This window comes from Pongo abelii, chromosome 1, assembly GCF_028885655.2.
Source record: "Pongo abelii isolate AG06213 chromosome 1, NHGRI_mPonAbe1-v2.0_pri, whole genome shotgun sequence".
In the NCBI taxonomy this organism is placed as follows: domain Eukaryota; kingdom Metazoa; phylum Chordata; class Mammalia; order Primates; family Hominidae; genus Pongo; species Pongo abelii.
Window position 1 is genome coordinate 225476406 of NC_071985.2, and position 13039 is coordinate 225489444.

The 13039-nt window shown below is 40.2% G+C and overlaps 1 protein-coding gene across 9 annotated transcripts in view; it reads left to right on the plus strand.

Annotated features, from left to right (window-relative positions):
• Nucleotides 1-13039, plus strand: part of RERE (arginine-glutamic acid dipeptide repeats) — a 466431-nt gene that overhangs the window by 48850 nt on the left and 404542 nt on the right. The window lies entirely within an intron of this gene.

The window sequence follows — 13039 nt, forward strand, 5'->3', positions numbered from 1 at the left end:
CTGCACCTCACCCTGGGTGAGTGATTGAGACCCTGTCTCCAAACAAACCAAAATGATGTGTTTTACATCCTTTATAGTGGTTTGGAGTTTTAAAACTTTAAAAATGGTTCGGAATTCAGTGTCTTAAGGTTGTCCTTCTGAATTACGCATCTGCCTATCACTTTGTACCTGGACAGTCATTTATTGGGTCAGTGATTTTTTGATGGAATACTGTGGATTGGGATTGGAAGTGCAGTATTTTAAATCTTCTATATATGATTGTTTTTGTTTTTTGTTTTTTCCTTGAAATTGCTTTTTTCCTAAAAATAAAATACAGCAGCGGTTTACCCCTCAAAGCAAAGTCTTTTACTCCTTTTACTCAAATCATTGGGTAAAAACATTTACTCAAATCAACGATTTACTATGTGAGGTAGTAAACATTTTAGGCTGCGTGGGCCAGATGGTCACAACTACTCATCTCTACCCTTATAGTCCTAAAGCATGGATACATGCTTTTACAGCAAATGGGTATGTCTGTGTTCCTATAAAATTTATTTGTAAAAACAGATTGCAGTCCAGGTGTGGCCTGTGGGCCACTGTTTGCCAACTGCTGGCCTCTAGAAGTTGCCTGATGAACATTTTTCCCCTAAGGATGATGAACTCCTTCTCTAAGTACACGGTTTCTCTTGGAACTTGGGGTGTGAAATGGATTTCCTTTGTCCTCCTAGTCCACACCCACATTTTTGAAACTTTAGAGCTCTTGTATTATGAGAATAGAACCAAAGGCTCTTCAGGGACAAGCATTGGTGTTGTTACATGTATTCGTAAGTGAGTGAATTCACATCTTTTGTGTTGTAAACAGGACTCTTGGGCACCTAACTGGCCTGTAAATTTCTTCATTTTCTTTATGGTAGGCACTACCCTCATGTGACTATTTAAATTAACTTAAATAAAATTTAAAGTTAAGTTCTTCAGTCACACTAGCTGCATTTCAAGTGTTCGGTGGCTGCATGTGACCAGTGGGTGCTGTATTGGCCAGCACAGATACACAATATTTCCATCATTCCCAACAGTTCTGTTGGACAATACTCGTCTAGAATTCTGACTTAAGGATTAGAGAAAAAGGACATAGAAATGATATTAAAGTATAATGAATGAATGATACTTTCATTATCTTCTGAAATGGATATTGTGGTTTATACAACTTCCCTGGAAAGAATTTTTTTCCATGGTTAGAATTAGAATGGAGAGTATTCCTGTGTAAGTACATAAATAACCAAATTACCTCTTAGTTATTTCTATCTTTAAGGTATAGCTGAAAATCAAGACTCCAGAAACACGTTCTGTTTACATTTTTTGGAAGAAAGTCATTATGCTACTAAGTAATTTTAAAGAAAAAGACATCATTCAGCTAATGGATGCCTCATGAAGTCATGGCATTTTTACTCCAAATGGCCTGTGACTATTTCAAGTAGTCCTTCTGTATCCCTCCACCACGTAGCTTGTCTTTTCTCCATCACTTTTATTTATTCATTTTTATTTTATTTTATTATTATATTATATTTGGAGAAAAAGTTTCGCTCTGTCACCCAGGCTGGAGTACAGTGGTGTGACCTCTGCTCCCTGCAACCTCCGCCTCCCAGGTTCAAGTGATTCTCCTGCCTCAGCCTCCCAAGTAGCTGGGACTACAGGCGTGCACCACCATGCCTGCTAATTTTGTTTTTATTTTTAGTAGAGATGAGGTTTCACCATGTTGGCCAGGCTGGTCTTGAACTCCTGACCTTCAAGTGATCCGCCTGCCTTGGCCTCCCAAGGTGCTGGGATTACAGGCTATTTTTAATTTTTTTTTTAATAAAGAAAGCTTTTTATTTAGAAATCCCATCCTTTTTGATAAGCAGCATTTTTTTTTCTTTCTCTCTTTTTTTTTTTGAGACAAGGCCTCACTCTGCAGCCCAGGTTGGAGTGCAGTGGTGCAATCTTGGTTTACTACAGCCTCGACCTACTGGTTCAAGTGATCCTCCTGCCTTGGCCTCCCAGGTAGCTGGGATTAATACAGATGTGCACCACATCACCCAGCTAATTTTCACTTGCTTTTTGTAGAGATGAGATTTCACCATATTGCCCAGGCTGGTGTCAAACTCTGGCTCAAGCGATTGTCCTGCCCCGGACTCCTAAAGTATTGGGATTACGGGCATGAGCCACTGTGCCTGGCCTCCATCGCTTTTATTTCAATTATGTATTAAACCTTGGATTCCTGGTCTACTTTCTCATACCACCCATCCTTCCATTCCATTTCCTGAATTGATGACCTCATTTCCTATTTCACAGAGAAAACAGAAGCCATCAAATTAGAACTTCTCGGTTTTCAACCAGTATTGCTACGTGCCAGTGATACCCAACTACTTACAGTTTCTGGTGTAGAAAATGAATAGTCAATTTATTGAAGTTAAAAAGTTTAAAGTCCAATTTTCCGTAAGCCTTGAGTTCAGTTTATAAATCATATTAGTCTATTCATTAATTCAGTACATCTTATATAAAGGTAAAAGAAAAATAATACAGCTTTTGATACATGTTGATTAATTCAAGTTGAATTCTGTTTAAATATCCAGTTCTACTTGTAAACATAACTAACATTAAATTGCATTTTAAAATTAGATAAATGCCCAAGAAAGCTTCCAACCTCTTAAAACAAAACCTTCTCTAAGTCCTTATATAACTTTTGTAAATATAATTAAATTTCACAATACAGTGAATTTTTCTGCTCCCAAACATGTCTTTCTGTGTTTTCCTGTTTTGATAAATGCTACTCAGTTTTCTAAGTAAGTAACCCTGGGCTGTGTTGATTCCTTCTGTTCTCCCGACTATATAGAATCAAGTATTGTTTCTTTTTCCTGTATCTCTTATCTCTTCCTAATCCATTACACTAGTTCAGGCCACTGTCTCTCTCTCTTTTTTTTCTTTTTTGTAATGGAGTCTTGCTCTGTCGCCTAGGCTGGGGGGCAGTGGTGTAATCTTGGCTCTTGGCTGACTGCAACCTCCGCCTCCTGGGTTCAAGTGATTCTCCCACGTCGGCCTCCTGAGTAGCTGGGATTATAGGTGCGTGCCACCACATCCAGCTAATTTTTTGTATTTTTAGTAGAGATGGGGTTTCACCATGTTGGCCAGGCTGGTCTTGAACTCCTGACCTCAAGTGGTCTGCCAGCCTTGGCCTCCCAAGTGCTGGGATTATAGGCGTGAGCCACTGCACCTGGCCACTGTCTCTTGCTTGAATTACTTTATAGATTCCAAACCAGTTGGCATGTTCGAATCCTCTAATTTCTAACAAAATTAGAAATTTTGTTCTTCACTACTGTAGTCCTTTTGATCTTTTGTTTGTTTTTTCTTTTTGTTGTTGTTGTTTTGAGATGCAGTTTCACTCTTGCCCAGACTGGAGTGCAGTGTTGCAATCTCAGCTCACTGCAACCTCTGCCTCCCAGGTTCAAGTGATTCTCCTGCCTCAGCCTCCCAGGTAGCTAGGGTTACAGGTATGTGCCAGCATGCCCGGCTAATTGTTTTTTTTTTTTGAGATGGGGTCTCGCTCTGTCGCCAGGCTGGAGTGCAGTGGTGCGATCTTGACTCACTGCAACCTCCGACTCCCTGGTTCAAGCGATTCTCTTGCCTCAGCCTTCCGAGTAGCCGGGATTGTAGGCACATGCCACCACGCCCTACTAATTTTTGTATTTTTAGTAGAGATGGGGTTTCACCATGTTGGCCAGAATGGTCTCAATCTCCTGACCTTGTGATCCGCCTGCCCCAGTCTCCCAAAGTGCAGAGATTACAGGTGTGAGCCACCGCGCCTGGTCTAGTTTTGTATTTTTAGTAGAGACGGGGTTTCACCAGGTTGACCTGGTTGGTTTTGAACTCCTGACCTCAGGTGATCCACCCACCTCAGCCTCCCAAAGTGCTGGTATTACAGACTTGAGCCACCGCATCTGGCCTTTTGTTTAGTTTTATAACAGCTTTATTGAGATACAATTCACATATCGTACAATTTACCTACTGAAATTGTACAGTTCAATGGTTTTTTGTGTTCACAGAGTTGTGCAATCATCACTGCAATTTCAGAACATTTAATTATGCCCAGAAGAAATCCTGTATCCATGAGCAGTTACTCCTCATTTCCTCCTCTACTCATCCGCCAGCCCTAAGCAGCCCTTAATCTTCTTTCTGTCTTTATGGATTTGCCTATTCTGGACATTTCACTTTAATTGAATCATGTAGTCTTTTGTAACTGGCTGCTTTGACTTAGTATAATGTTTTCAAGGTTCACCCGTGTGGTAGCATAACATCTGTACTTCATTCCCAATAAATGCCAAATAATAGTCCATTGTGTGGCTATGCCACATTTTATTTATTCACTAGTTGATGGACACTTTGAATGGTTCTACTTTTTGGCTATTAAAAAAATGCTGTTGTGAACGTTCATGTACAAACTTCTGTGAGGATGTGTATTTGCATTTCTCTTGGGGTGACTTCCGAAGCCTAAGAGTGAAATTTTTGGGGGGCATGGAACCTCTGTTTAACATTTTGAGAAACTGACAAACTGTTTTCCAAAGTGGCTACACCATGTTACAATTTTACTAGCAATGCATGAACCTTGCAGTTTTTCCACATTATCACTAATACTTATTATCTGGGGTTTGGATTGTAGCCATTCTGATGGGTGTGAAGTGGTATCTTACAGTTTTGATTTGCATTTCCCTAATGAGGTTGAGCCTCTGTCTTGTGCTTATTGGCCCTTTGCTTTTTTGGAGCCTTTGATCTTTTAAAAATAGAAATCTGGGTGAATTACTTCCCTGAGTAATGCCTGTGTGGTGAACATTCTTCTCTTCTTCTTAGCCTAGTCAACTCTTGCTTGCTTGCTTGCTTCAGTTTACATGTAATTTTCTTCAGGGAGCCTTCCTTGAACCCCGGCTATTTGCATTCAACCCACTCTATTGTTGTGATTGTTTATCTATACTTCCTTTCTGACCACACTAAGCATAGTTAACAGAGATTATACTTGGCATGTGATTGACTGGATGACTGAATCCATAGATGACTGTAGCTTTTTTTTTTTTTTTTTTTTTTTTTTTTTAACATTTAACTTAAAAAAAAAAAATTCTGTCTTGGAGTTAGTACCCGAAGCAGTATTTCATGATTTTTGTGCGTTCCTTGTTTCCTCGCATTTTCCCAATGGCCCTAAGGCACCTGCCTGGGATCCTATAGAGAGCGAAACATTGCAGTTGCTCTCTGCATAGTAAGCTTCCCTCAAGAGTCATAGATGAGGCAAAACCCATGTGTATTCTGAGGCCAGGGCTGAGTGCATAAGGAGCAGCTGCAACTTGCCCTGGGGATATTCTTTGACCTGGAGGAGGTAGTGATGAGGGAAAGGGAAGACAGCATGGGAACCATCTTGATAAGAAGCATGGGGCTCTGAGAAATAGCCTCCTAGGATTGGTACACTGCAGCTGGTGGCAGAGGTCTTCTTGACCTTGAGTTAGCTTTTTGAGTGAGAATAAATAACAGTCAACTAGCACCTTCACTTCTTGAATTATAGGAGGGACTTTGTTTTCGTTTTTTTTTTTTAGATGGAGTCTTGATCTGTCGCCAGGCTGGAATGCAGTGGTGTGATCTTGGCTTACTGCAACCTCTGCTTTCTGGGTTCAAGTGATTCTCCTGCCTCAGCCTCCCGAGTAGTTGGGACTACAGGTGCGCGTGCCACCACACCTGGCTAATTTTTGTATTTTTAGTAGAGATGGGGCTTCACCATGTTGGCCAGGATGGTCTCTATCTCCTGACCTTGTGATCCGCCTGCCTCGGCCTCCCAAAGTGCTGGGATTACAGGCATGAGCCACCGTGCCCCGCCTTTTTTTTTTGTTTGCTTGTTTGTTTGTTTTTTGTTTGTTTGTTTTTTGAGATGGAGTCTAGCTCTGTCGCCAAGGCTGGAGTGCAGTGGTTCGATCTTGCCTCACTGCAACCTCTGCCTCCTAGGGTCAAGTGATTCCCCTGCCTTAGCCTCCTGAGTAGCTGGGATTACAGGCGTGCGCCTCCACGTCTGGCTGATTTTTTTGTATTTTTAATTGAGACGGGGTTTCATTACGTTGGTCAGGCTGGTCTCAAACTCCTGACTTGAAATGATCCATGCGCCTCAGCCTCCCAAAGTGCTGGGATTACAGGTGTGAGCCACTGTGCCCAGCTGGACATCATTTTTAATACTGCATGGAAACTCTTGATTATGGGAGTAGATTTTTTTTCTTTTAGTTTTCAAGAAGTACCTCTTATTTATTTTTTTAAGGACGTCTTATTTCTGAACTGAGAAGTGAATTACACCCTATGATTTTTTACAGAGTTGTACAAAAACAAATAGAATCTGAATTTGTTCCCATGGTTGTAACTTTACTGAGGTAAATATTATCTTTCTCCATCAGGATGTCTAGAAATAATCTTCTGTTTTCATTTTTGTCCTCTAAACCTGCTATATATTGCAGATAGGAAATTTCTGAGTCAGTGTTTTCTTTTTTAAGCTTACTGGACCCTAACTTCGTTTAGTCTTCCATGCCTAGATTTTTGCTGATTGAGGGACTGTGATAATTTTTTTTTCCTCCTTTTGCTCAAGAGTGTGACTTTACTGTAGAAGGCAAAATACTAATTTTCCATGGCCCCAGGTCATTCAGGAATTTTGAGCTCCTAGTCTTCATTTATGTGGTGTAGTTTCTCCATAAGCCTTGCCATAAGGGGAAGAAAAAGAGGAGCTGACCTTATGGTGGAAACATCAATGTTTGGAGAAGAAGTATTGGAGAAATAAGGAGGCTGTTTTAAACAGGGTGGTCATTAAGGTCATCTTGAATCGTTTAGTCCATTGTCAGAGGAGAGCCCTCCTGAGGCTTCATCCAGAAGGACCAAAGCTGAGGCCCTAGGAAATGTTCCTGGCCTCAGTGAATAGTAGAGTTAGATGGTGCCTGACCTAGCTAACTGATGCTACTTTTTTTGTCTTCAAATAAAATAAGCACCTTTCTCTGGGTATTCTAGAAACCAAAAAGGGCTGGTTTCATGGAAATTATGATTAGTCTTCACAATTTGTATGTTTTTAAAAAATTAAGTAAATGGGCACAAGTTCTTGTGCTAGAAAGCTTGTGTTATAACCGAGAAAGCTGATTTGTAATTTTTTCATTCATTTGTCAAATATTTAAGTACCTACTCTGTGCAAGTATATTTTCACCTGAATTTGTGGGAGACTCACTGTTCAATTAGACATTGAACCTTCTCCTAAGGCGCTTGTCTTCCAGTAGGGTGACGATGCTTGTATGTTAGTACAGGTACTTGTGACAGGAGGCTGAAATTGGTAAGGGTCAAGTGAAGTACTGCTGAAGTTCAGAGGAGGAAGCAATGACCTCTCCTTAGGGGAAGGAGATTACACAAGGTTGCCTGGAGAAGGAGGCATTTGGTCTGAATCTTGAAGGGTTGATTGGTGGTGGGGAATGAGCCTTTTTGAAGGTGTTCTAGTAAAGGAGTGACATGATAGAGTTGTGTTTTAGGAAAGCTATTTCTAGTATGTGATGAAAGGAAGAGAGTGAAGACTGGGTGGAAAGTAATGAGAATCTAACCTTTCTTTTTTCTTTTTTTTTTTTTTTTTGAGACAGAGTTTCATTCTTGTTGCCCAGTCTGGAGTGCAATGGCGCAATCTTGGCTCACTGCAACCTCCGCCTCTTGGGTTTAAGTGAGTCTCCTGCCTCAGCCTCCTGAGTAGCTGGGATTACAGGCATGCACCACCACGCCCGACTACTTTTTTGTATTTTTAGTAGAGACGGGGTGGGGGGGTTTCTCCATGTTGGTCAGGCTGGTCTTGTACTCCTGACCTCAGGTGATCTGCCTGCCTCGACCTCCCAAAGTGCTGGGATGATAGGCATGAGCCGGCCTATCTATCATCATCTATCATTACCCGGCCGAGAATCTAACCTTTCTAACTGTAGGGGAAATGAAGAGGTGTGACAGATGGGAGACGTTGTAGAGGTAGAATTAGTTGGATTTGGCAATTGTTAGAACAAGGCATAGAGTCTTACATGTGGGGGAGGTGTGCAGCATAGGTAATTTGCATTATACCTGTGCCATTAAAAAATTGGGAACACAGGAGGACAAACTGATTTGAGGAAGAAGATGCTAATAAATACAGCTTTTTATTGAGCTGAGTGATTTTTGTCATTAGGCAGCTGGAAATATTTAATATCTTGAGAAGTCGTCCAGGTTAAGATGGAGATGCTGAGAGTGGGGTAGTTGAAGCCCCAAGGTGGAATAAAACTGCCAAAGGATTTAGTGTCAGATGTATCTTTTCCAAGTTTGTCACATTGCAAAATCTGAAAATCCTCCAGTTTTAGGACAGGATTGCTCTGGTGTTGTTTAAAGAACTCAGATTCTTCCTTTATTTCTCTTTGAGATTCTTTCATTTTGATTTTCATTTTGGTAAGACAGTAAAGCATAGTGGTTCTGAGTCTGAGCTTGAGAACAGAAGGATTGGGTTTGAATCCTTGTTGTGCCACCTCTCTGTCCTATAACCCTGTTAGAGTTGTGGAACGTCTTTGTGCCTCCATTTCCTTGTCTATATAATGGAGCTGATAATAGCTAAATGATAGGGTTGTTTATACATTAGTGGGATAATGTATGAAAATAATTTAGCCTGGCACATGGAACATAAGAAGTGCTCCATAAATGGTAGCTAGTGTTGCCCTGAGAGTCTTGCTGGCTCCACTGCTTCTAATCCTAGAGTGTAGAGCTTCTCTTTTTAAATATAAAATTGTACAAAGTGTTTTGTTTTCATTTAGCATAATTGACACTGGCTGGATTTTCAAAGAATTTAACTTAGTATTAATATTAGTATTCCAAGGGAGTAATTATCGTAAATATATTAAGAAACCATCCTGGGTGACAGAGCGAGACCCTATCTTCAAAACACAACGAAAATCCATGGAAATGGGCTTAAAATATCAAAAGCCTGTCCAAATTCAGTTACCTGTTCTTGGGCTTCCTGCTACCTTCCCTGTGACCTCTCACCCTTCACACCAAGGAACTGTGTCTCTCACACCCCTACCAGGTCCCTGCAGATACTTGCAACAAAGCTGTGCTACTGACCCAGGACTCTTTCTTTTAATTCATCTCCGATTTTTGGCATCTTATCTAAGGCTGACTTTTGTGAACTGTGGTGATTGATATAAATGATGTATAAATGATTGTCTTAACTATTACAGGCCTAGGGGCTGGGCGCAGTGGCTCACGCCTCTAATCCCTGCACTTTGGGAGGCCGAGGTGGGGGGATCACCTGAGGTCGGGAGTTCAAGACCAGTCTGGCCAACATGATGAAACGCCGTTTCTACTAAAAATACAAAAAATTAGCTGGGCGCGGTGGCGGGCATCTGTAATCCCAGCTACTCAGGAGGCTGAGGCAGGAGAATTGCTTGAACCTGGGAGGCAGAGGTTGCAGTGAGCTGAGATTATGCCACTGCACTCCAGCGTGGGCAACAAGAGTGAAACTCCATCTCAAAAAAACAAAACAAAACTAAACTAAACTAATGATAGGCCTAGGTCTATTTACTTGGGGAGAATTTATTTTGAATTATTTCTCAGATAAATCTTCCTTTTCCCTATAGGAAACTGACCTTGATTAGATTTATACAATGTAATAGCTCTGATCATCAAGACATATTGTGTGTGTGTGTGTGTGTGTGTGTGTGTGTGGAGAGAGAGAATAAGAATTTAGAGTTATATGTATATCGGCAGGAAAATTGTCCCTCACATTTGAATTTTGTAGTGTTTTTCTTCATGTCCGTTGAACTTGTGTAGTGTTCTAAGTTCTTTATGGCTGTTTTGCAATTGAGCGTAGTGGGTGTACAGTTTCACACAACCTGCAGTCAGAAGAGCCACTTAGTTACTGGGATGGGAATGGCACCCATATCTCTTGAGATTTTGATTTTTTAAAAACTGTGCTAAACCGTATTATCCAAAGGGGAGATAATACTGTTTTTTCTTTTGGGAAGCGTCTACTTTGGAGAATTTAACCCTTTTCTAAAGTAACTGCAGTTGTCTTTTATTCCCCTTTTTGAAATACCTATAGTTTGACCTATAGTTTGATTGGACCAACAAAGGCCTCAGGTGCACTGGCTTGTTTCACTTGTGTGCTTCTGGCCTTTTTCTTTCTAATTCTTCATCCTTGCCTTTTGAAAGGATGATGCTCTTTTCCAAGTGACATCTAGCAGATTCTGAGATGTGGTGTCCGATTTAGTAATTTTCTCATATAAAAGGATTCTACAGTTAAATTAATGTGTCAGAAGAGGTAATAGTTGACAGTAAAGTAGGACTTTTTCATTTTTCTAAAGGAAAAATATAATCTTTCAGTGACTTAATACCTCTTTCCTTTCTTTAACAATCACAGTATCTTTTTATTTTTATTTATTTTTTCGAGATGGAGTCTCACTATGTTGCCCAGGCTGGTCTCCAACTCCTGGACTTAAGCAATCCTCCGGCTTCAGCATCTGAGTAGTTGGGAAATATCTTTTTAGTTAGTAACTCAATGTTGAGGTGAGAGAATAACCCCATTTTTTAAATTGACAAAAATTGTACACATTTATTGTGTATACCATGATGTTTTGAAATATATATACATTGTGAATGACTAAAATGAGTATCTGTATTACTTCACATTTTTTTTTGTGGTGAGGACACTTAAATTCTTCTTTGCAATTTTCAGTAATATAATACATTATTATTAATTATAGTCACTATATTATAAAGTTGATCTCTTGAACTTATTCCTCCTCACTGAAATTTTGTGTCCTTTGACTCACATTTCCCCAGTCCTCCTCTCAGCCTTTGGTAACCACCATTCTACTCTTTGCTTCTACTTCAGCTTCAGAAAAAAGGTTGATGAGGCAGGAGGATCCCTTGATCCCAGGAATTCCAGACCAGCTTGGCAAGACCTCGTCACTACAAAAAATAAAAATAAAAAGTTAGCCAGGTATGGTGGCGCACACCTGTAGTCCCAGCTACTTAGGAGGCTGAGGCAGGAGGATTGCTTGCGCCCAGGAATTTGAGGTTACAATGAGTTATGATTGTGCCACTGCACTCCGGCTTGGGCAACAGAGTGAAACCCCGTCTCTTTTAAAAAAAAAAAGATTGAGGGCCGGGCGTGGTGGCTCATGCCTGTATTCCCAGCACTTTGGGTGGCTGAGGCGGGTGGATCAGGAGGTCAGGAGATCGAGACCAGCCTGGCCAACATGGTGAAACACCCCTACTAAAAAATACTAAAATTAGCTGGGCATGGTGGCGCAGGCTTGTAATCCCAGCTACTCGAGAGGCTCAGGCAGGAGAATTGCTTGAACCTGGGAGGTGGAGGTTGCAGTGAGCTGAGATCATGCCACTGCACTCCAGCCTGGGTGACAGAGTGAGATTCTTTCTAAAAAAAAAATTGAACTTAACATTTTAGGATTCTGCATATAAGTGGGATCATACAGTATCTGTCTTTCTATGTCTGATTTATTTCACTTAACATAGTGTCCTCCAGGTTCATCCATATTGTTGCAAGTAACAGAATTTTCTTAGATCACATAGTATTCTATTGCATATATATATGTGTGTGTGTGTATGTATGTGTGTGTGTGTATATATATGTGTGTGTGTGTGTATACATATGTATATGGCTTTATCCATTCATCTGTTGATGGACACTTAGGTTGATTCTGTGTATTGGCTGTTAGGAATAACATTTTGCATCCTTATATGGATAGTAAATAAACATCTTTATGATGAGTGTTTTTGGTGAACAGACTTTGAATGTTTAGCTTTTTGGTTGAATTTAATACTTTAGAGTGAAAAAAGACTGACTAGAATGAAAAAAGGCTGACGTTCAAATACAAAATTTTAGTGAAGTAGTTTCTACCAGCTCTCTTAACCCAACTACAATGTTCGATCAGCTGTGGGAGGAGTTGAGAAAAACAGGAATACACAAACCAGGAACAACAGTGAGCTTACCTTGATTTTCTTCCCGTTGTCTTACATTTGTTCCTCTGATAAGATTATGGGAAATTATGTAAATTCTAGGTCTCTTTTGATGGAGCATCCCATTTAGTATTACATTAGTGATGCAGTAGAGAATTTGATTTTGGTAGCCCATGTGGTTCATTCATTTAGTCGTGACTAGAGAATGAGGATTTCCAGGGTATTTCTTTTGTGTTAACTTTAGAAAAAATTGATTAGTGAAAGAAATGGGGCAATAATTTGCTAGGGAAAGTTCATGCAGGACAGTGATTATTAGGAATGAATTTTATTTAACAGAAATAGGAAAATGTTTACTTTGTGACATTTGCCAGCTGTTGACACTTTCTTTGTGTGTTTTGTGTTGAATGACAAGTAGCTTCATTATCTTCCATCTTTATTAGTGCCATCAGAAGCAGTAACTGGTTTGCTTTTTTTTTTTTTTTGAGATGGAGTTTTGCTCTTGTTGCCCAGGTTGGAGTGCAATGGTACAATCTCGGCTCACTGCAACCTCCACCTCCCGGGTTCAAGTGATTTTCCTGCCTCAGTCTCCCAAGTAGCTGGGATTACAGGCATGCACCACCATGCCTGACTAATTTTTTGTATTTAGTAGAGACAGGGTTTCACCATGTTGGTCAGGCTGGTGTCGAACTCCTGACGTCAGGTGATCCACCTACCTCAGCTTCCCAAAGTGCTGGGGTTACAGGCATGAGCCACCATGCCTGGCCAAGTAAGTGGCTTTCTAATGAATAAATCATTTTCAAAGTTTCAAACCCACTGAAACTAACAAGATTCAGTGCCAAATTAATATAATTGCATGTTTTCCTTCTAAAGTTAAAGTGATCCTGATCTTCAAAGAAAACTTTCAAAAAGATGTAGTAGTACAGCAAAGCAGACTAATATTTTAGAAAGAATATTACCAGTAATAAAAAGGACAGAATTATAGTTTGATGCATTAATTTTAATAACTTTTTTTTTTACAGCTCTTGAGCCAAGATGAATAAAGTTAAACAGAAATATG